The sequence below is a fragment of the Nipponia nippon genome, unplaced genomic scaffold, assembly GCF_047370975.1.
Source record: "Nipponia nippon isolate SJK-2023a ecotype South Korea unplaced genomic scaffold, ASM4737097v1 scaffold_5, whole genome shotgun sequence".
NCBI classification, from domain to species: domain Eukaryota; kingdom Metazoa; phylum Chordata; class Aves; order Pelecaniformes; family Threskiornithidae; genus Nipponia; species Nipponia nippon.
The window spans coordinates 44,108,813-44,133,309 of NW_028262369.1; the positions used below are offsets into that span (position 1 = coordinate 44,108,813).

Below are 24,497 nucleotides of genomic sequence, written 5' to 3' on the forward strand. Positions count from 1 at the left end.
TGGAATAGTGATTTAAAAAAAAAAAAAAAAAAAGACGACATTTTGGTTAAATCTAAGTATTAAAAATGGTGCCAGAACTCCTGAAAACGTTTGACCTAGCAAGGTCCTTGATGCTGTGATGGGGGATGAAAGTTTGCTCAGGAGTCATCTGAGGTGACGGGTGTAGCTCCCTTGCTGCATAAGCCCTTGAGATGCAGAAGGTCACCAGAATCCTGACACGAGGAGCAGAGAAAGAAGAACTGGGGAGAGAGCACACACAACGAGGGAGTGTATTTAGTGATGTGAGTGTAGAGTGACTGACTCCTACCTGATAAACTCTTGTATTTGCTTTCAGTATAGATGTATATTGTACATATACACTATAGTCACATATGCATTGGTAATTGCTTGACTTACCTGAAACATTAGGAAAATAACAGAAATATTTGACGTTCCTGAGGTACTGCACAGCAGCAGGGCACTCTCATCTCTAAAAAGGCTTCATGTCTATCTGTTCTATAACTACATCTAGAAAATTACACATTTCCTTCAAAATGAGGTTTTAGGTATTTGTTGGGCTGAGCCTTTGGCATTTCCCTATGAGGAGATCTTTTATTTTTGTCTTCATTTTTAGTTTTAGAAAATGAGTTAAGAAGATAGCACTGTCATACTTAAAGATGGTGGGCAGTGGAAAAGAGTACATTCCTGTTAGGCATGTTCTTTCACTAAAAAAAATCCCAAATTTGAAATGACAGAGATCCAAAGGTTTCTTTTCAGCATGGTGGAGTGCTGAATTGACTTATACAAATGCTTCATTTTATTGTTGTGAGTACTGGATATTTGCGTGCTAAACCTAGGCACCAGTGTTTTGTTATTGAAATCAGGTTAACCTCAACTGCCTTCTGGTAATTCCTTGGAGGAGATCAGGGTCCTTTCAGATATCCTAACAATAAGCAAGGGTACCAAAGAGCCAAAGGAAGAGGAGGAGGTTGAAGTAGCCTCCTGTTTTGTTTCCTTATCAGTTCTCCGATCAGGCTTAGTAATTTTCTCTTCACCACAGACTATATGGACTAAAGTACTAGCTGTTGAGTCTGTGTCAGCTATCAGTGTAGTATAGATACAGATTATATCCCTGAAACACAACCAGACTGAGAAGTTCACCCAAGTCCTGCTGGGAGATTATGGTAAAATCTAAGGCAGTCTGTGGGAGGGAGATGATAATAGTCTGCAATAACACACAACGCAGTCATGCATTGCAATGCACGCAAGCATACAATACAGAGGAGATGGGCAGTTAATGGTAAAATTTGCCTCCTACTTATTTCTGCATATTCCCCATGGAATTAAATGTTCTTAAGAGTCCATTATGAATTTTTACTCAGTGAGCTTGTTTAGTTGACGGACCGAATAACGAGGCTTTGCACATGCAGATTTGCTGCAAAATGCAACACTCCTCTAGTTGGTAGCTAAACCTAGCACGTGGCAGCTCACCACTTGTAAGTGCCTTTCGGTCGTCCCTCCAGGACAGCGTCCGTAGGTATTATGGGGAGCATGCAGCAGGAAAACTATCCCACGATTGCTTTTATGCAATCTAGTCTGAGAATAACATTATAGTTTCTGGCAACATTCAGTATTGACAACTCGTGAGATTATTCTGAAACCTCAAACCCCTGGAGTCCTATGATTATGTGAGATTCTCAGCTTTCATTTAAAACATCATCTTTATTCTCTTAGTCCTGGTTGCAGACAAAAGTTTGAAAATGAAACTGAGAAGCTCAAAAAGCAGAAGCCAAATAAATAGCCCTCCAAATTATTATTTGTTTAAAATCTCATCATTTTTAAAGTCACTCAGGATTTTTAGGGCTTGGGAAAGGATTTTGCTCGAGAGGAGAGATGCATGAAAGAAACATATAAACAAATGAATGGCTTACAGCAGTGAACGCTCACGGTTTCTGGCCGTGGAGTTGCTTTTGTCTGTAAGGACGATGTGACGGCATCCTTCCCAAACAGGCAGTACTCCTCTCACCTGCGGGATAACCAGCGCCCTACGGAGCAGGGGTTGACTGGTCACCTCTGGCTTCCCTGTAGGTTTTAAAGCAACCTCTAGCTGCTTAGAGTGAGGCACGCATGCTGGCAGATGATGCACATCTGCTTTCTGTGGCATTCCTTCGAGGAAATTTGGCCGTCCTTTGTCAGTCGCAGAGTTGGACTGGGTGATCACAGCATTTGAGCCAGCGTGACCATTCCTGTGGGTCTGTAATTCATGAACTTTGAGCATCTGGCATTGGTAAGAGTATGTCTGGCACCACATGCTTAGGCTTAGTTGGCCTGGGAGGAAAGGGAAGGGGAAGAAGAAGAGAAAAGAGAAAAAAGCTGCTTCACTTTTTCAGAACTGCAGGATTCACTTTGCAGATATACTGTAAGCAAATTTTTAAGTACCTGGGAGCGCTAGTTCTTGTGGCCTGCAGCATTTCAGTTTACAAAACAAATCTGCTTTAAATCCCCAGGAGTAACTAACCATTGGTGAAATCTTCTACTTCCCTCTTTGTAAGCGCGTGTTACAATTTCACAAAACTCTCTCCAGTTATAAAAAGAAACAAATCTGACTTTTCATGAACATCACCATCTTTTGCCCTACAAGAACAGTGCATAGCTGGCTTCTGACTTCTTTATTTCTAGAATGTTTTCTGGCTGTGGCCCCAGTACGAGCATCACGAGCCCCCCACAGTGCCACTCACAGCCCTGGGGTCCCTTCGCCCCAGAGTTATACCTGCCCCTCGCATGGGCTGGCCCCTCTGCTGAAATCCAGCCTTTAGCATGGGGTTTGCATTCAAACCTTCGCCAGGATTACTGTATAAATTCATCACGAACTTAACCAGGAGACTCCTAGTGGCTATTGCTGTAATTTGCAAAGTGGAGACGAATTTACATTACCAACTTCTGTTGGCGGCTGAAATGGCAACATAAAAATACAATTTTCTGCTTTTGTTTAGACCTAGCTATGATAACACCATTCCACATCCCAATGGCTAAAAAATGATTAAATTATCAGCAATTGTTGTTGCCTGCAGCTAATTTTCTTCATAGGTTAAACAGAAGCTTGAAAAGAAGCCTACAGATGGAGGTCCTGTGCATTTGTACAATTTATAAAGCAAAAATGCTGATGACAGTAGAAATTTGAGCCCTTGAGTGCTACTCTGTATTTCATAGCCAATCAAAACTAAATTAAGAAACAAAGATTATTAAAAAGTCTTCTGTGCATGTAATTCTGGCATAATATTATGAGGTGGACATTAAATTTTTCCCTCTGAGACTTTCAGCATCATTAATATAGCATTCCTTTAATTACAAGTAGGCTCATATTCCTTAAAAAAGGGAAAATGCTCTGTAGTATAGTTAGTGATACCATTATTATGTTTACTGAAATAATTAAATGAGCAGATATTCTTCTGAGTAACGCATAAATCAGAATGTGAAATAAATGTACTTTTTTGAGGCTTTTTGGCATGCATACATGCATTCTTGGGTAAGACATTTTAAAACAGCGTTGAACAATCCCATTAAGAGATGCTGATAAGAAAAAAGCTTTTTTCTTTTATGGGCTGAATAAGGACATACAGTCCTTCATTTTAGTTCCATCTGTGCAATCTTATTAGGTAGCATGGGGTAGAATGGGAACAGGGAGTTAAAGATGAGGCTATTGTCTTGTTTAACGTGGATTTTCATAGTTGTATACCTTAAAAGTACGTACAACTCAAAGTTATTGCAGACTTTATTTACAATTCCTGAATTCATCTATTCTGAACTCTTTTGAGCACATTTAATTAATACAAGTGTTGCTTTGTCGTTGTTGGAAAGAACCTCATCCTTCAGGGAGTGGAGCTTTTATTTTGGTGTTTCCTCTTAAGTTACTGGATATTTCATTTCATTTTTAGTACCGCAAGACCTATATGGTGAGCTACAGCCCCTCCATCCCATCTCCTCTCCCCTGCATAGGGCAGGACACCTCCACCACCCCACGGACATGGCTGTTGCCATCAAAGCACCACTTTGGTCCTTACGTTCCAGCCTCAGACCAGAGCAGCTAGCAGGACAAGAGGAAAGCGAGAAGCACACACCATGCCCTTTGCTCCTTCCATCCCGCCCCCGGCTCCCTCCCGCTGGTCAGCGCGGAGGCGACAGCCTACCTGTGCCTTTGGTAGCAGCCTGCCCGCAGACACTTCAAAGGCGCCTTGTTCCTCGGACCTCTTGGGAAAGGAGTTCTTGGTTTCATAAAAGAGGAAAAAAAAAATTATATACTTAATGACAGCAGGAATAAAAAAAAATGGTTTGGTAAAATCTCTGTTTTCTTCCAACTGGAAGCAATCTACAAATTAATAATTTCTCATAAATCGAAACTGAGGATTGCCAGTAAAACAGATTTGCATTTTATTCATTATCACACATCAAGATCCCCCAGTAAATCATTAACAAAACTCTATCCAGTTGCTTTTTCTTCCTCCTCAGTTACGCTTTGGGTACTGGAATGTTGTCAAAACTTAAACAAAGCAAAAGCACGCCCACAAAGTACTTACGTTGTTAAAAATATTTGGGGGTAAAACAGGGTTCCTAAACAAAGTCAAGGGCTTCTACTTATTTTCAGTTGCAGAGTTTTAAGGCACATATCACTACTTTGTGTAAAAGTGCATCCTTTTAACAAGATGTATATTTTATAAATACACTTCATAGAAACTGCTTAAGTGCTGTTTTTATCACTGCCTTTATTCCATCTGGTACTTGCTCTCCTATTTTGTTTTTTCCCCTGAAGTTAGCTGGAAATATTAGACATTTGTAGCTAACACAATGATCAATTTATTGTAATAATACTTTAACTTAGAAAGCAAGGGATCGCTGGGGGTGATTGTGGCTCTGCGGATGAGGTTCTCACAAATACCTGAGCTCACGGCCCCCCTGCTGCCCTCAGCACCCCAGGCCCCCCGAAGCGCCTTCCCGCACTGACCGAGGCAGGTGTCTGGGGGGAGCTGCCCGAGTACTCTGCAGGAATTTGGGCGTTTGGTCTTGTCTGGGTGTGGAAACAGCAAGAGCAATTTTATAAAGAAATAAATGACTTCCACTGCAAAATGGATACTCTGACATCCACAGGGGAATCTGAATGGCTTGCTGTCAGCGCAGCTGGACCAGAAATGTCCCCTCAACAGCACCTTTAGTGCCGCCTTCTGCAATAAAACAATACTACTTTGTAAATAAAATCTTTACTAGCAATGTATTGTCATTTGTATCTCTTCTGGTAAAGCAGAGGTGATCTCGAGCCTGTCGCTTACTGCAGGGGGGCTCTCCTAAGAGGATTTGCTGGGGTACAGAGGGACAATGCAGTAAAACAGCATCCCAACCAGTGCTCCTCATCTGGGGTAGGACAGCACATTACACCCCACCCTCCTGGGCTGAGGGCCTGTGGCAGCGGGTGACCCCACTCCTTCTCTGCTAGAAACCCTGAACTGCGATTTTTTTTTTTTTCCCAGGGAGGGTAAATCCACCTTTCAGCAGAGCGACCTTTGCTTTCTAACCTGCTGGTGTCAGGCAGTCAGCCTGGAGGCGCGGTGGTGCAGGTTCGCACCCCTCACGGGGAGCAGCCGGTTTGCTTTCGCACGTTTCGGTCACGGGTACAATGCCACACGGTCCCAAGTGAGCTGTGCAGCATTAGGCTTTCCAGGCTGCCGTCTCATTTTGAGGACAGTGTACAAGGAGTGTGATATTATATTTTCTCCCGCTGTGATGGACAAGTCTCACAGTGCAAATTTTAGATTTACTTGGCAGAACTGAGCAGAGCTAGTTTTATGCTGCTCAGGTTTGTCCAAATTATCTGGACAAACATTTTTCCTTCTTCATTTAGTACCTGTATGTCTCTAAACCCCAGAGTTTCATGTTTCTTGCAGGGCTTGTACTTTGTAACAGCTAAGAATCACTAGAAACCAAATGCGGGTTCCTGAGGCACTTAGATATATTAAAATTTGCATTTGTAAGCATCTTAGTTGAAACAAAGCCAAGTGAACTCGGCCAAGAGTTCTGCAAACCCTGTGTACATCAGGACAACCATTCTGGTTAGTGGACTCCCCTGGAGTCCTTTGAGAAGGCAGAAGTCAATAAGTTGACTCCCAAATCACGATTTTAACATTTAGACATTTATGTTACTTATAAAGCAGCCAGTCCCATATACAGCCCAAGTCGCCCAATGCAAACATTTAAGCCCACAGTATTCTGCCAGAGCATTCAAGAAAAGTAAATGTACAGACCGAGACGATAATCGGGGGCTCTCATCCCTTCTGCTCTATGCTGTGGAGCAGAGGGGGGGAAATCCAGACAAGCATTAGCAGTCCTTGTTGGCAAAGTATGGAAATTACCCATCTCCTTACGCAAGGATGAAAACCTTTGCTTTTATCCACAACGTTTAGAAAGGGCTGAATTTGTGGGAGCTACTGAATTGTAGTATGAGGACCACTGCTACTTTTTTTTTTTAAACAATACTGATACTGTTTTGCCAAAGCTGCAATTTCCAATACATAAAAAACCAACATACCTATTTAAAAGTAGCTAAAACCAGGTAAGAGATCTGTTAAACCAATTATTTCTTGACTTTTTTCAAGGCCTGTAAGTACTAGCTGGATATGAAAAGTCAAAAATAACCCCAGATACTATTAAGTTCATTGACTGACTAGATGTACGTCCCTGTGTACACTGGGATGCTAATCTCACTAGCTGAAAAGTAAGAAGTAGTTCTGTACCCGATTTACTTGTAGAAACAATGGCTGTTGATACACATTTTAGGTATGGAAATTTATGTTTTCACAGGTCACTTGCAGTGACACCATCTTGATCTACAAGTACAAATATAGCTAGGGACATGAAAATCCTTGGCGGTGAGCTGGCGTGGCAACGTGCATAAGTGATTTCATGTAGCTTTGATGTTTGCTGTATCGTATTTTCTGTAAAATGGTTTTATTTCTTATCTTCTAGTTCTTTAGGCAGATTGTTTATATGGAATTTAGGAATAAAAAAGGAGAGAAAAGAAAAGGGCACAAATGAATTTTAATTGTATTTATTACAAGCAAGAAATCGTACTATACCAGAGAGATTTTATGTCAGGCTTCAGCCCAGGGAGAATTTTTATAGCCAAGTAGTTGTAAAACCTTTAAAAGAGGACACCATTATGATGAGAGGAGCATTTTCTTACACGTACATACTGTGTTTTTGCAGTATCCTGGTGCATTTTAGATTTTTATCTGCAAGACTGTCAGGAGCCATCATTTTAACTCATCAATTTGATTTTTACCATCTACACCTGCTCATAACATGCTTTCCTTCAGTGAAAACTAGAAAGAGAGCTGCTTGTGGGTGACATTTACAAATGATTGGGGGGGGGGGGCGCGGGGGGGGTGTAAAAAAAAATAGGAGTAGAGAACAACTACACAAAAGCCCTCATCTTTTAAAAACAACACTGTGGATACCTATAGAAAAAACTACAGAATGTAATTTTCTGACTGCTAAACCAACTCTCTCTACATGTGCTGTTTTCCCCATCTATTTTTATCGCAGCCTTCCAGACTCTGACATGCCTCTTGGCTCCTTGACCATACAGATCTGCCAAGCAGTATGAATACTGTAGGGATAGCCTGCAGAAATATCCTAGCAAAGTGTCTTGCTTTGCAAGAGTTTGCCTGGACTTCCAGAAACTTTAAGTAATGGGTTTAAGGGGTTCAAGCATTGTAGCTTTCCTCACTAAAATTTTGGGGTAAATTTTTGCCAGCAGTTCACATCTACAGTCCCCTTTTTCCTGAAATAGAAGTGGGAGAAGCTTTTGAAAATAAAAGGTGAAGAACATACAAGCTTTCTGTTGTCTAAAGCACTGGCTTTGATTTTTTTAAAAAAAAAAGATATCCTTCAATAACTAAAAAGCAGGTAGAGGTGAATCATAAGGTATATTTCATGCCTAAGAGTCAGTGTTTGACTTTCCATAAACAGGACTTCAGATATGATCTTCCATTGAAATTAATGTGCCCTGTATAAGTCAACAGAAGGACTTCTACTGACAGCGATGGATCGTGCCCAAATACTGCTTCCTTAGCAGTGCTTATTATCCTCTGTACCGTACCGGTTTGAAACTCTCAACTGAAAACTTTAAAACCATCTTAAGTAAAAGCAAAATTAACAGTATGCCTTTATCTTTTCATCTTTTTCTTGTCAGAAGCAATTTCACTAAAGTTCATTTATTTCCAACCTTCTCCAGTTATAAAATCTTCTTTACTCATTATACTGGTGATTGGTCTTGGATTACTTCACCTCTGTGAGCTTCAGTGCAAGGCTGATTGTCTCCAGTGACAGGACAGGGTTTGATTAACGGGATACATTTCTTTCTTGAGTACAGTTTTGGCAATTTTGGGGCATGCAAGAATGCACCAAAAGCGTATTTTAGACCTGCTAGCTGGAAAGTGCCAGCTGGAATACGGATATAGAATACATATTGGGGTTTGCATATTAAAATATATTATTTTAGTTTTATGCATCTCATGGCTTATTTGTAAATAATTAAAAAGAACAGAAGACTATTATTGAATAATCTTCCCATGGTTCTCTGTAATTGCACCATCATCGGTTGCAGCACTCAACATTAGCTAAGCGTCATTGTTCACGAACTTCAGGTTTTATAGGGTTAAAAGCAAGTCTCCAAACAAGAGTTCAACAGTTCCCTTTTTTTTTTTTTTTGTTAATCAGAAGAGATGGGGTTTTCAGCACAACATTTTGTGAAATTTTAAGCTGTAATAGAGAGTATGCCATTTTTAAACATTAAAAAATGGACAAATGGTTGACAGCTGAAATTCGCAGGGGTTTTGTTTGTTTTGTTTCCCCTCCTTCTACAAGTTGCTTCTACGAGTCTTCAGCTGGTGTAAAGTGGTGTAGGTACATTGAGTAGGATGGTGCAACCACTGTGGAGAAGGTGGCTCCTGTACATCTGCCACTTGTGCCATCCCTGCACCCCTCCCCGGAGCCAGCCCCTCTCTCCAGCCTCCCTGAAATGGAGGCTCTTGAAAATGGTGGAGAAAAGGAAGACTGAAGAGAGAAATGGGAGTTGCTCATAAGAACACAAGAGCCTGCCTTCCTCCTGGCTGGACTCCTGTCTCTTCACACCTTAAGGGCTCTGTGACTTGAGAAGCCACCAGAGCTGATGGGTTTGTTCTAACTTACGCTTCTGCTACCCTTTTTTGGGCAACAGGCTCTTTTAAAACGGTACAGACCCACACAGACCTCAGTAGCGGGCCTTAGATGGGTACCGGTGAAGTGTTTCTGAAATCCTTTTCAAGTCTTAAGGTTAAGGAGTTCAGCAGTAGGATGGGAGAAGCGTGTGCTGAAATGAGGATTGGTTTATGAGGACCCCCTCATCATGCTGCTTTTCCTAGGCGCAGTGTCCCAGAGAGTAAATAACATTGCAGGAGTGCAGAGAAAGCAGGCACAGCCTTTTTACAGGCAGCGTTCAACTCTGGCGATCAATAATAATCTGACTAAGAAGTTGGAGTAAATGTCATTCTGGTGATTCTATCTTGTAGAGGGCCTCGTACTGATAAGTGATGGGTTTGGAATGATAAAATTGTGCATAAGACCAGAAAAAAAAATCAGACAGCAGCAGGGCCCCACTGAATTTCCTCAAGGGTTTTTTTTTGGTTCCCATCCTCAAGGTCATTGCACCTATGCTAATGCAACTGTCAGCATCCTCCTCCTGCCAGGCCAGTTACTTCTGATACTCCAAAAGATTTACAGGAGCTGTAAGGACCAAGAAAAAATAATGCTTTTCACAAGTTAATTAGAGATGAATGGCACCTGTGATGACCTGTTTTAACACTTTTTTTTTTTAATGGCACCACCTTACATGAGCTTCTCTAAACTCCTGTCACATAAGCCAGTCACAGTTGGGTTTTTTTGGCTGTCATCATAGCCAATGTCCAAGGCCTCATAAAGTAGATATAAGGGCGATGCTGAGCAAGCCTTTGCTGTCACTGCCTTCACTCTGGATTAGTAATTGGTTTGTTTATAATTATGAGCTGTATAAAGCCTTGCAGGAAGAACAGAACATGTTTACTTTTACAATGATGAAATAAGTCATAAATTGGAAACACCTTTGGAATTCAAAAATATGCCTCATAACCAGGGATCAGATCCACAGGGTTTTGCTAGGAAATAAGTGTGAACGTTGGCAGTGCTGCTGAAGAACAGGGCGATAAACCTCCTTGCTTGAGCTAGTAAAGGCAGTCTACAAGGTAATGCTGGTGTTGGTGGCAGACCTTGCCCCGTGATCCTGCCCATGCCCAGAGTGTCCCAGGAGGTGTTGCAGCCCTGAAGAAACCCATGCACATGGAGAGAAGCATGTAGTAATGTTGCATCTCAGAAGACAACAGAGATCCCTCATATTTCTGTGCGGATCTTGGAGGGTTCTTGGATAATTTATTTGCAGGAGAAATCAGCTTTTCTCCATGTAAGAAATGCTTGTGACATTCCAACAGTATTGTCACACAAACTTTGTTAGAAGATGTTATTTGGCCCATAAACTCATGAAGCAGAGAAACTTAAAATTGAGTTTACAATACTGCTGTATCTGACAACACATACGTCTACTTAAGCCTTGTGCTTCATAGATCCCCACATGCCAGGTAGCTGGGTTCAGTTATTGTTGGTTTTATCATTTATAGTTTTCTGACCTAGGTTTCTTAATGCTTTGTGCAGAAAAGCAATACAGAAAGTAAACACTTAATACAAAATATGGGCCATGCTTTACAAGTAATTTACAGAGCCTTAAGCTAATGAGAAATGAGAGTCCATTTTTACAGTATCTGTGGCTCAATGTCTCATTCTGCAATCAGCGAACCTCACAGCAGTTAGCATATCTGCAGCCGTAGTCCTATTTTCTCATTTGGTTTGGTTTTTTAGTGAAATGTTTTTAGCTTTTCTCAGTTTGAGTCAGGTTCCAACTATTTTTTCATAATTTTCTTTTTGTTAATTGTATATGTGAAGGTCATAGGACTAAACTAGTAAAAAAAAAAAAAAATCTAATTTTAACCTGCAGTTGATTTATGGAATGATACTCAATTCCTTGAGTTTGTGAAAATAACATATACCACTAATAATCTCTTGGAACTGATTTAACACCATATTCTATTGCAGTGCTAGGAAGAAGCCAAGGACTTGTAACAATCCGTCACTTGCCGTGACATTTTTATTACTCTTTCAGAAATGCTGTGCTTTAATTGTCTCCCTGCTTCAAATCAACTGCTTAGTTTGCTTTAACAGTAGTTTTTTCTCTATAGTTATCGCTGCCCTTGCTATCAGAAACCTAAACTCTCTGTATATTCCTGGCATGGTAACCGCTAACAGGAACAGGAGCAGAGAACCTATCCACATCCCTCTAATTTAAGAGATTGAAAATGCTACATTGATTGCAAGTTGCATTTTTATGGAGTTCACACCAAATTCCTTGTAGACCCGCATCCCAGGCAGTTGCCCCTTGATTCACTAGGATTGAGCTGAGAGAAAATCCATCCAAAATAATATACTTTTTTTTCTTGCACTGTTACGAAGTTTGCAACAAGCTGCCCAACAGAGAAATGACTTTGCTTTTAACTATTAAAAAGAAACTGTAAGCTTTTAATTTAGTAGCAATGTCGCTAGCGCTTTAGCATCTTCTGCAGTGTGCCTCCAACTGATGAACTGAAGCGCAACTATAAATAGCAGTGATGTCTTTGTCAGCTTGTGAGAAAAAGGGGTTGGGTTTTCTTTCCACATTTCCTGAAAGGACATATAGTAAGACATCTCTAATCTCTTCTTTTGCTTAGTACATAGATTTATCTGTTTGATGGGTTACTGAATCAAAACACTGATTTGTTGCCTGCTGGTTCACAACATAGCTCAGTGAACAACAGGAACACAGCCTTAGGGTTGTGTCACATATGATTGGCACCCCAAAATTTAGCAATAGCATTCTCGGCTTTACAGTTCAGGACTTTGGGGTGACCTTTTCAACTGAGAAGCAATTTCCCTCCACCCCAAAATGTGCTTGCTTGAACCACAGCCTGGCTGCATTGTGTGCTAAGCCCTGTAGTCCCTGCGTATCCCCTGCGCATCTCAATGATGAGGGAGCCCCTGCCAGCATCCCAAATCCTTGGGAGATCCCTTTCGCGGTTGGGCTGCTCCTTCACCGCTCTGTATCTGATAACTAAGAAGTTGTCTGAGGAGCAAACGGCTTGTTAGATTGTGCCTACCTGCTCTGTATTTTAAGAGAGCACCTGCCAGAAAAGTGTTAAGTTTCACAAATCCCTGATTTGGGGACCCAATGCAATGACAAAGAGGAGGGACTTGACAACGGCTGTTGCAGCATGGCTGGTCCGCATGCTAAGAGGTTTCAATAGAGCAGATGAAATCTGTCCTGGATTCTGAATCACAGATTAATTCAGGCAAAATAACAATTGAGGAGAGAAAAAAAAAAAGTTAATTTTCAGGGCTTGCATGCCTTCCGGTTTGTTTGCTCGAGAATATTTTTTGAGGGTAATGTTAGATGCTAAGGGAAAGTTACAGTGAGGCTTGTGACTAATGGATAAGATGCAGCGTGCTCTGTGATGCTGCGAGAAAAATGCTGATGCAGTTAACTGATATCAGAGAGATAAAATAGCACCAGCATTAAAAAAAAAAAAAAAACAAACTGAAAGATTTTATAAAGTTTGAGATCCCACCTTGGTATCATTTTAGAGGATGTTTCTAACTAGTACCCACACAAATAATTGCAGATTACAATGTCGTACAACTCCATTAACTAGGTGAAGGGAAAATAGCAACATTTTAATTTTAATGAGATGTCTGCTTTCTCCTCCTCTGTACTGTGCATCTTAATGTACCTTGCTGTCTGCACTGACTTGGGGCTCCAAGGCTTTGTCATTTCTTGGCAATTCCATTCTCTAATTTCTTCTGACACATGGTGCTTAAATCCACAAGAAATGTGAGGTGAGACAGAGAGGATTCCTGCAGACTGCCGTGCCATAAGAGGAGCACTCATTTGCATTATTCATTAGATAAAGGCACTGATTTGCATCTTATTTTGGTCGTCTCCATTTCCAGGCAGAAGATGTAGAGAACTCACAGAATTGCTGAATTTTTATGGTATTAATAGTGTTCATTTGGGATTAAGTCTCCATTGTCTGCTGCCCGGTATTTTGTCCCACGCTTATCTTAAATACCTACAGAAAGGACATTCTTTTGTTCTTTTTATAATGAACTGTAGCTATTTACTGCATAGTAAAAGCGTGCTGATTTGTTTATCACTGCAATTTTAAAAGTATTTTTTATCAAAGCCATAATTCTATAATTGGTCATTATTTGTAATTAGATTATAATGATCTTTTTCCCTGTTGTTCTGAGGTTATGGTTCAAAAGCAAAAGCTTGTAAAGCAGCTGCAATGATTATGCGTGAATCTGGCTGTATCTACAAATTTTTTTTTGCCGTTCAGTATTCTTAAGCAGTAAGCTTTTAAAGAACTGCATGCCTTCTGTTAAGTAACACGTTAACGCAGTAAAGTTGAGAAATAGAATGGCCCTAGATAAATTTCAACACCATTTTATCCTTTTCTAAGCTTTATGAACCAATTTACATTATGCTTAGCATCAATATTTTATTCAGAAATCTATACTGTAAAAAGGAGGGGTATCGCTGTTCTTTCTGCAATGCGTTGGGGGAGATGCTTGGGTTTTGGCGGGGGGGGGCACTATTGAGCTCTCTCATCCTGTTATTAAACACAAGAAACTGTCTGGGGAAATTAGGAATTCTAGAAGGCATAAACAGATATCATTATTTCATGTGTGCTTTTTGAGAAGATATACATGGTAAACACCTTAGCAAACACTGCTGAAACCCAGAGCCATTCCCTGACCCATCATTTACCTCCTAGGACAGCAAATGGCTAAAATAAATGGTGGCTTATTCTGACTCTCAAAGCCCTCAGTTAAGCTTGGTGCTTCACTGCACTGGATCTTGTATAAAAATAAGGGAAGGCATTGTCCCTGTTTTAAATAGCTTACAGTGTAATTGCAACACAAGTGTAAAAAGTGGGGATCTGAAGGCCGACTTCAGCAAGATGAGCTGCGAGGCTGATAATTGTGCATTATTTCTGTTTTTTGTTGTAATTATGGCACAGCTCTATGGCTGTAGTTGCCTGATTTCTTGGGGGTGCTACCCTGGACAAATTCACATTGGGCTCAGATTAGAAGGTGGGAAAGGCAGTGGCCCTCAGCAGCAGTTGGTCAGGACACTTCATCTGTAAGCAGCATTATGGCAGAAAATACGATGCAAACGGCACATGACCATGAAACCAGCTTATACTAGGACCCTGCCTAATACGCAACTTAATTGTAATTGAGTTTGCCACAAGTTAGTGACACAGCTGAATCTAAACAAATCACCTAGGTAATGTGCTGATTGTACTAACAGCAGTTGTTGTCAGAGGCGGAAGATGCCATATGGCTTCTCTTCTCTACCCAGGTCAAAATATTGTTAGGAAGAAGCTTAAATACATTGGCACAAATGAGGATTCAGCTGATCTGGCCTTCCTCCAGCCTGCAGAGTGCATACACATCCCAGGGTCTGGCCATTCCGGGGCACAGTGGGGGGCTACCCAGATTTTTCCAGAATGTACTGAGCAGAGGAATATCATGGCACTTGAGGACAAACAAAGGCAGCTGGCGCTCAGTCGCATTGCTCAGGCACAGCTTAGCTCTCCGAGACATGCCTGGATTATGTTTGGGCAGTTTGTGAAAGGAGAAGAAAGTACAAGTGACACTGAATACAGACAGGGTGGGGGGGAACGTAAGGGATGAATGAAGCAGGAGCCAGTCCTGCACAAGGCAGGGTTGGGTTTAGCCCCGCGGAGGGCTTTTCACATGAATGGGGACACTAATTGCAGTGAACTTGGCACAAGTCTTCTCAAGTTTGTACAGCTTTTTTATTTTCTTATTTTGGGAACAGACAAACTATAGTATAAATTTTGCAGTGCCATCACCAAGATGTTACCCCTGACATTCCCTTATGATTTCAGGTTCTCATCCATTTACAAGAAATATCAAATGCTAAAACCACTCACTAATAACATCGCAGAAGCTATTGCTCCTGTAAGAGCAGCAGAGCCTGGTAGCAGTGCTGCTTTTAAGTGTCTCTTAGCATTTCCATTCTAAACTCTGTGTGATGCTTCTCTAGGTTGCATCAGGCTGAAGCACAGCAGAAGTGGAGTTTATGCTATGTTAAATTGTTATTAACTACAAAATGTCATCCAAAGTATAGCGTTCTGCCAGTTTGAGTTATATACTTTTGTTATGCTTTTTGCTTTGAAAAATACACATTGGAATTTTTTAAGTGTGCCAAGTAGGCCAGATGCTGCCCTTCAGAAATAAAAATTGCCTTAACTGATTCTATGATGATTCAGGTTGTAGAAGAGCCGTAAAATTTCTGCCAGACTTAAAATATCTTTCCTTGAACACTGGTCCCGCTGTGCTGATCTTGCTGTCAGCAAGGGTTTGCAGATCCTCGGTTATGAAACACCTTGTCACCACTCACCAGCAGCTTGCTCCCACTCTGCTGTGAAGTTTGTTGAAGTACTTTGTTCAGATTTTGAAATATAGAGTGGGTTTCCTAATGATTTTCTTAGGAAAAGGGTTGTGGACAGTCCTTTGATAGAACTCAGGGTAGCTATTCTGAAGCGTGTTACAGAAGCGGTGGATAATCCAAAGGCTTCTGCACAATGGATTATTCTAAACAATATTTAGCCTTAAAAATGTCCTTGTCTAGTGCAAAGTGAGGAGAGCAGATGTTCAACATTTATTTTTATCTTCACTCTTCAGTGGATATCAGCCCTCTGCCTCTTGTGGGTTTGCCACAGTATCCCTGACAAATTTACTGGACAGCTCTGCCTCATTCATTACAAACCACCTATTTTGTCTGCCATGGGCTTCTCTGCACCCTCAGCCACACCTGGGAGAGTTTGGAGCAAGTTCATTGCCATCACTATGGAAGCGCCTAGACCCTGGCTTGGATGCTCTGTGCTGCCTTGGCCATACAAAGTAGCCGAAAAGCAGGCTTGAGGATGGAGCAGAGGATTTTTACTGGCACAGAAAAATTCCTCCAGTGGCAGAGGACTGGCAAAGCCAGCTCAGTGCCATCTGCTCTTTGATCCTCCCTCTATTTCAGAGGCACACTCAGGAGACAGACCGTGCCAGCAGCTGGAGGATGTGAAGCGGACCTGAGAAAAACCCTTCCAGACAGTCAGTGCAGCTAGTATGCCGAGACATGTGTAACCAACATGAGCTGGAGCAGCCTTTAGGATGCTCTGAATTATGCCTAGAGTTGTTCCAAGTCTTAATCAGGAAGAAGCGTTTCTTAGGACTACTTTTCTCCCTCTTCATTTGTGATGAGCATAAACTGGAAACCAAAACACGTGAATTTGCTCCACACTGTGGGTAACAATTTATACAGTATATCCATAAATTAAAAATATGAAGCTGTTTCATGTAGGCTTCAAGAATGACAGTTTTATTTCAATTGTCAATCTAGTGGGTCATGCCAAGAGCAGATCTTAGATGCTTCTTGGCACTGTGAAAACACAGTCGTTCGTTGCACAGATGACCTTACAGGATCCAGCCCTTCTAACGCGCCTCACTAATTACAGAAAGCTGATCCTCCTGTGTTCATCCCTCATGTGTGAAATTCTGAAAGCTGAATCAAATTAAGTTCCAAATATATTTTCAGTTTATGTTGAGAGATGCCACTATTTCAGCAAGTCTGAGAGAAAAGGAATATTGCTTTCCTTCAAACAGTACGAACAACACTGCAAGGAGATTACATCTGTTACAAGAGGAAAATGCTATCTTTATGCCTTTTTGTAAAGCAGCCAATGGGTAATGGACAGGAAGTCTTTCAGAAAGTTTTGCAAATCCACATAATGTTCCCGAGTACTGGAGCGTGCATTCGAATCGCAGATTTAACAGAGAGAACAAAAGCAGGGGGATTCGTGCAGCCAGATAGCTCACTGTTGGCTATGTATCTGAGAAGGATCAAAACCACAAGTCTTGCCAGCTAAGAATAGCATTATCTTAAGCTTAAAATACTCCCTTCTGATGTTCCTTTTCAGTTCGTAGCATGTAAATCAGTGCTCCGAAGGGCAAGAAGCAGCAGACCAAAGCATTTGTAGGTGTTTTGCTGTGATAAATGTGGAGAACTGCGAGTGCACGGATTCAGTCCCTTCTCCAGAGCAATGACTCACATGTAACTGGGGTGGCTGACAGAAATCCTATAGATGCATGAACTAATCTAAATTACAAGGGCCAGAAATGAAGATGTACAGTGGTAGTTGATCATGCTACAGTTTCTTACCATGAGCTGCACAGAGCAAAGTTGGAAGACTGCTTCCAAGAAATGCAGATGTACAGTCTCTGATTACTTTCATTGCATTTGATAGTGCAATAGATTAAATGGATGTGTAGTGGATTAAATGCATGATAGGGGCACTCTCTAAAACTTGAAGACCTCTGGCTCAATGTGATTTATACCATGATCTTTCCATTCATCTGAAGTGCCCATGACAACCCCTGTAGTTTCAGGCATGTGCAGTGAACAGGCGCGAACGCCTGCACCTCATCTCACACCAGTTCCACAGATGAGCTGGCAACTTCCCACGGTAGCGCATTGCTTCTAAGTGCTTTAGTGTGCGAGCTGCTAATGAACACTGCGATTAAGGATTCTCCCAGAGGACAATTAATATAATAAAATTATGGGAAACCATAATTCACATTTTCTTTACTGTCTCACTGTTCACTTTAGGTACCTTCAAAAGAATTAAGTATATTTTCTAGAGCTTTAGAGGCTACACTCCATATCTCAGAGCATGAAAGTTCTGGCTTTTGTACAGAATTCTTGAAAGTCAGTCACTGTGGTAGCTTTCAAGGAATAGCTCTTGCCATGCCAGCTAAATATAAAAGATTACTGTTACAACTCAGGCGTTCCAATAAGTTAAGAAAAAATTGATGGTGCCGTTATAACAACTTAATATACTTCCTGCGTGTCTTTATGCTTCTTATCATTTCTCACACGTCTCCTTGTTCAGCTAAGCAGTCCACCCTTTTCAGATTCTCTTTGTCTAAAAATCTTTCCATGCCTCTCATCCTTTTTTTGTCACAAGGGAATCAGAGTTCTCTGAACATCAAAATAGCACTAGAATAACCGGCAGTAACAACGTCTAAAAAGTTGTAGGAGTCTGCAGAGAAGTCAGGCGGAGGGTAATATTACACTCTGCATCGGCACTTAACCATACATCATTTCCATAAACTTAGTGAAGATGGGGGTTTAACTGGTTGATTCCTGAGTCAGTAGTTTCTACAGTGCCGCTATAAAAATTATTTATGCAACCATATTATTTAGGAGCACTTGTATTTATGAGTCCTTCTTGTGCTAGCTGGGTGCTGTTCAAACATCTGGATGATCCCTTACCCAAACGCAAGCTCTCATTTTAAGGAGACAACAGGTATGAACAAGTTGTGGAGCACAAAGGAGTAAAGGGTCAACATTAGCGTGACAGACAGTAGTCGTAATACAGCACACAAGTAATGTTTAGTATCACATTTCCACTAGTCATCACTGCAAAAGAGAGGCTTTTAAGCAGATCAACTTAAGGAGATTCATGATCTCATTTCACTGATGTTTATGGAGACCTCCTCCCACGTGGGGAGAGCAGCATGGGAGAAAGTACGAGGGTGCCTGTGTAATAAGTAAATAATAATCAAACAGGTAAGGAGTGAAGGCTTTTATCACCAGACAGCAGTATGAGGGAATAGTTGGCTTCCTGATATCAAACTGGAGATAAGTGGGACAGGAATAGGCTGTGAAGGGTTTTGAAAATGAGGCCAAACAGCTGATGGTTGATGAGATAGAAAAGGGGGAGCTGGTGCTGGAATGCAATGGGAGCGCACGGTGGCCGAAGCAATGGGCTAGAAAAATGATCTTTGCAGCAGCGTTCTGGATGGTTATCAACAGGGCAAGATTGCATTTGTCAAGGCCAGAGAAATGGTTGTTGCTGTAATCAAGACATGGTATGGCGAGAGCCTGAATGAGAGTTTAACTGGGAAGATGGATAGGAAAGACCGTATCATAGAGGTATGATGGTGATGTAGCGTGGAAGCCATAAATCATCTGGTGGAGCCAGTGCACTCTCAGCAAGGTCAATTAGCCCATGATGAGCACTGCGCTGCCAAAGCTAGGCTGCTGCTACCCAAGCTATCGGGTTTGTAACTATCGCAGGAACATCTAAACAACAGATTTCTAGCTAGCTCAGATCTCTGCTCTGTGCAACTAAATACAGCGTAAACATATTTAGCCTAAGTGTGACTTTCCAAATTAATCCACCTGACAGGCAGGAGGTACAGCAGATCCTGCTCGCTTTAAGTCACTCGTTGCAGAACGTTTCCTGCAATTCTGGTTTTCCTTCTTGCTTGCAGCCCTGCTTTTGACTCACAGTTTTCCATTTCTGTCACTTACAGCCTCTCTCCTATTGCAGATCAACTGCCCTACAGCAACTGTTTTTCCTCCCCCAGTACCTCATGTTTAAAACTGAGGGTCAAGTTCTGCTTTGTCTTCCACCTCATTGGGGAATGGTCTTTTGTCATGATAAAAAATGTCAGCGATGACATGCGCTGGGAGGAGCGGCATACTCAAAGGAATAGACATATCTTTTGGATCCGTTGTTTTGCTGTGTTTCTGATAAGCAGCATATTGTGATTTCTCTTGCCTCAGCATGGCAGATTTTCTATGGCTTTATTCAGGGCAATTAAACATACAAGTGTTTCAGATACCTACTTTCCAAAGCATATACGAGTCATTCTGAGACATGCCTGTCTTGGCGTCGTTTGGCAGTTTGACAAGACAGCAACTCCTACCTAGCATCCCCAAAGATTACAAGCAAACCTGTTTCCCTCCCCCCTCCCAAAAAAAGGAGGTGAGAAAGACCTCTGCTCCCTTCATTTTCTGCAGAGCTAGCACTTTAAGATGCTGGACAATTAGTGGTATGTTTATAAACGTCATTATAAAAAGCATTGTTTTCAGCAGAAAAAATTTAAGGGTCTCGCTCATCAATTTTAAATGAGAGTTGCAGGACTGCAAGGTCAAAGGTATGAGCTTATGCTGTCGCCGATTTGAAAATGCCAAGAGAGGGATTTTCACCGTAACTCCACTTTGCCCCAGGGAAAAGCCTGCTCCATTATCTTTTTAAATTAAAATGGACACCGAAAAACAATGCTATATGAATTAAGAGAAGGGAGTTTACACTGTGGCTTGATTTGGAATAATTATAGGGAAGTATTTTTCCAAGTACACTTGCTCTCCCTAATTAAACCCATGGAAATGCCTCATTTTCTGATTATTGCCAAAGTACGTTTCAAACTCTGGTAGAAATGCTTGACTGTAATTTCATTAGAATTCCATTTCTCCAGGCTATACAGGTGCAATGAAAGAAGAGGTAAAATTAATTAAAACTGTGGACATATTTATACCCACCAGGTGTCATAAAAGGTAGTGACTGAGGCATTTTTCAAGTAATTAAGCAGACAGTTCTGCTTTTTCTGATGAGTTATTGCCCTTCCCTCTTTAATCTGTGTAAGAGGTTTCATCAGAGCTATTGTCAGGTGAGGGGATTGCTCTTTACGATCGGCATCCCCCTTGCACCACCATGCGCTCATTGAAATCGCATCATCTCTGGAAAGAGGCAGTGACATGCAGTCGGCACATTTCCAAAGTCAGGCTTTGTATGCCAAAGTCTGCCCATAATTTAGGCTAAAAAGGGGATAACACAATTTTCAGTTTAACCATATGTGGGTTAAATAGCTTGAGTGTTTATTCGAGGCATGGCACAGCTTCTGCATGTAAAGCTCAGTTCTCCTCAGTGAGGGCAGCATTTAATCAGATTCATACGTGTTGGTGGTGTTTATGTTAATTTTTTTTCATTCTGTTTCTATTTTGTCAGGAGTTTGTCTTCTGGCCATGTTGAAATAATCACTAGTTTTCCTGAGGATGTGCAAATTGCTGTGGTGGCATCCTCAGGCAATATTGTACGTAAGGCTGTAATGATAGCATGTTCTGAGTTTTCAGTGCAAGTTAGGAGCCAGAATTTGACACAGGATATAAACATCTCTTCGCTCTTCTCTTTGGGCTTCCAGTACCATAAGCACAGCCTCCATATATCTGCTGTGTATTGTACCTATACAACCCTGTGGCTAGGGGAGGAACAGGTGGTCTAGCATCCATGGTGCTTTCTGCGCTCAGATGTGGCAGCGCACATCTTTGGTACTGAGGGCAGGGCCAACCTGGTTATATCGGCTGGTGAGGAGGAGACAGTGAGCCTGTTGTGCTCCTTGGACAACGCGGTGATGCCATTGCCCCCCCCCCCCAGGTTCATGGAAGAGCCACACTAACGGCACTCCCCACGGCTCTGCTCAGTGTTGTTAATAACTACAGGTGCTCTGCATCTCCAATAGCATCACTGTCACATGAAAGTTGTCTTCCACCCCACATCCAAGAGAATGGGCTAGAGCTTACATTTTGTAACAGGCTGTGCCTTTTCTGCATTTTAGTGTTTACATGTCTTGCAGTCCTGTAGCACTGATGTAAATAGATAATCGAGTCCACCATGCCTTCTTAGTTAGGAAAAGTAGTCATTTCTTATTTTATTTCCTATTCCAGTTGTTTTGTATTTTGCAATTGCTATTGATTAAATATTTCCTAATGGGCAATTTTTTTTTTAATATTGCAATAGGAGGAGTCAGTGCAAAATAGATTGCTCTGTATTTGAGAAAGTGGAACATGCTAACTGTGTTCAGTTGCAAATGCCCATAGCAATGGGCATACTTAGAGTAAAAATAATTCAGGTTTGTGTCAGAATGACAATATTCACTGCATACTTCCGTTTAGAGTTAGTGCTCTCCCTGAGCATATACTTTTCTTGCTTTTTACTTAATGCTCCATCTTTATTAACTTTATATCATTTTAATTAGATTTCCTTTCATAATATTATAATATTCTCCTACTTTCAAAGTTATGCCTTGCAAGGTCATCTCTGATACATGACTAATGCATTTGGCTAAAATGCACAAGTAAAATACAAGTCACATTAAAGCATATGGGACTGATGAGAATAACAAATCAGTCCAAGCTTTTTAAAAAAAAAAAAAAAAATCAGTAAAACCTTGGGGATGAAAGATAAAGTCATATACTTCTAGAACCAAATTCAGCTTGTATATATACTTTGTACCTGCTGTTCTGGGGCTGAATTTGACCTTTTGAGACTTGAAAACAGTTTTTGAAACAGAGTTGTTACTTTTTTTTTTTCTTTTCAAGTTTTAAATAGCTGTTTTATACTCTTTCAGTACTAAATTCTGCCTTCTACAACAACCAACATAAATCCAGAAGCTGCCTTGACCTAAATGGTTCTCCCTTCCATTTCTACTTCACGTTTGCCATCTTTTTTGCAATGCCCAGGCTTTCAGTAAAACATCATAGGACTAAGTTCCATCAGTAACATGTTTTAAATATATTACCTTTCTGTTTCACTGATTTGTCTCATTTCATTATGTAAAAGAGCAAATAGAGCATTTCATTTACTACTTTCGTGCAAGTCACACTATGCTGTTGTCTTTCTCCCTAAACAATACTGAGCTCTCGTTTTTCCTCCTGTAGAAGTCAGCCCAGACATCTAATCATTTCCATCACCTGATTCTGCATCTTTTCTATTTCTGCTATGTCCTATGGCAGGTGAAGTAAGTAAAAGTATATTTTACGAGAGGGTACAACAATGATTTATGGAGTAGCATCTCAATATTTCCAGTGTTTCTATCCTATTCTTTTTGCATCCTAATACTGTATTTTTTCCCCCTCCATGAAAATTTCTGCTCCATATGCATTGTGCTGTTTCTGTGGTTCTTTTATTAACTTGAAAGGGCTTTGGTTTACCACAGAAAAGATTTCAAAAATGGTTTAGTAGGCACTGAACTCCTCAAAGCTTAAGCAGAGCTACTTAGAAATTAGTTTTAAGTGAAATACAATATGGACATTCTCAAATTTATCTAGGAAGAAGCTTTTCTGAGAAGGTTTTAGCAATTGATATTTGACATTGCTTACTGAAAGAGACACGTGCTTGTAACATCTTGGAAAACCGTTGGTATATGGCAGCCAGGTGCTTTTAGAGCATCTGATGTCAAGTGCAGTCTCTTACTATTCCTTTACGGAGTAGGGTAACTTTTGATTAATATAGAGTCCTTTATTACTTGAACTTATTTTTAAGTGTCTGATTAGCAAATTATTAAAACACATATCGTTAGAAGTTCTTTTTCCTCCATGGTACATATCAAATTTTAGATTAGAAAAAGAGAAATTCTGATTGTGAATACTCCAGCACTTCAGGCATGCTGCTGTTACCTTGCACACCAGGTTTGCTCTTTGACTTGGTGTCTCACGATGAGCTGCATCCTTCCCTGGTGAGCTAAGGGGGCACAACATACAACCTCACAATCCTTCAGCTTTGAGAGCTCGAGAACCAACATTACTGCATAACTGAGTCAAAGTACTTCCACTGAGGGCATCCAGAACAGACCCACGACATTGGTACCAGCTCCAGCAGCAGCACATCAAACAAGCAATTTCTCTCCTACCAACTTACTCCTCTGGCCTCCCACATCACCACTTGCTGAGAGTACTTCCAGCACCAACACGCAGAGCAGAGGTTAGCATACAACAATTTCTACAGGTAGCCACAAGGTTAGAAATAAAACCACTGGCTAACCATAAAATACTATCCATAAATCAATATCCACAAAATTCTAGGAGAGTAAAAAAACCACCCAAGTCCTATTCAAGTCATTCAAAACTTACCTTGCTCAGAAGTGACCAGAAGCCATCACAGCCTTCCAAACTTTTAGTAACACCCACAGACTAGCCTTGACATGCTCGCTTAAGCTCTTAGTTAACAGACAATCACCGTCACTGACCTTAATTGAGTAAATTTGTGGAGAGTCTCAAACAGAAGAATCATCCGTACCTTATTATCACCTAATTCCTGAAAGCTGGGTCCATAGTGAGGAGAAGCTTGCACTATGGCTCTCAAAAGAAGTGAACCTAAAAAGTTGAGTTGAAAAAAATAAATGCATGTTATGATACCCACACTTCAGTTATTCAGAAATGGAGCATTCCATCAGTATTGTGTTGTTACATGATGAAAAATGTATTTGTGTACTGCAATTTTGGGCTTATGTTTTTAGAAGTGACAGTCTAGTGTTGAGATTACATAGGATTTGAAGAATGCCTCTTTTTAGAAGGATAATACTCCCTTTAAAATGTGAAACTAGAAGCAGAATGGTAGCACCTGAGAAAGATGTAGGTGGATAAAACTTCAAGAAATAAATCAAGC

General features: G+C 41.0%; 1 protein-coding gene and 1 long non-coding RNA gene across 10 annotated transcripts in view; one reads left to right on the forward strand and one right to left on the reverse strand.

Annotated features, from left to right (window-relative positions):
* Window positions 1-24,497, forward strand: part of NTNG1 (netrin G1) — a 158,074-nt gene that overhangs the window by 8,684 nt on the left and 124,893 nt on the right. The window lies entirely within an intron of this gene.
* Window positions 12-24,043, reverse strand: LOC148052159 (uncharacterized). Its single transcript, XR_015699075.1, has 4 exons — window positions 23,963-24,043; window positions 4,167-4,241; window positions 1,911-2,307; window positions 12-239 (listed from the first exon to the last, which is right to left on the reverse strand). It is a non-coding gene; the product is annotated as an uncharacterized LOC148052159 (long non-coding RNA).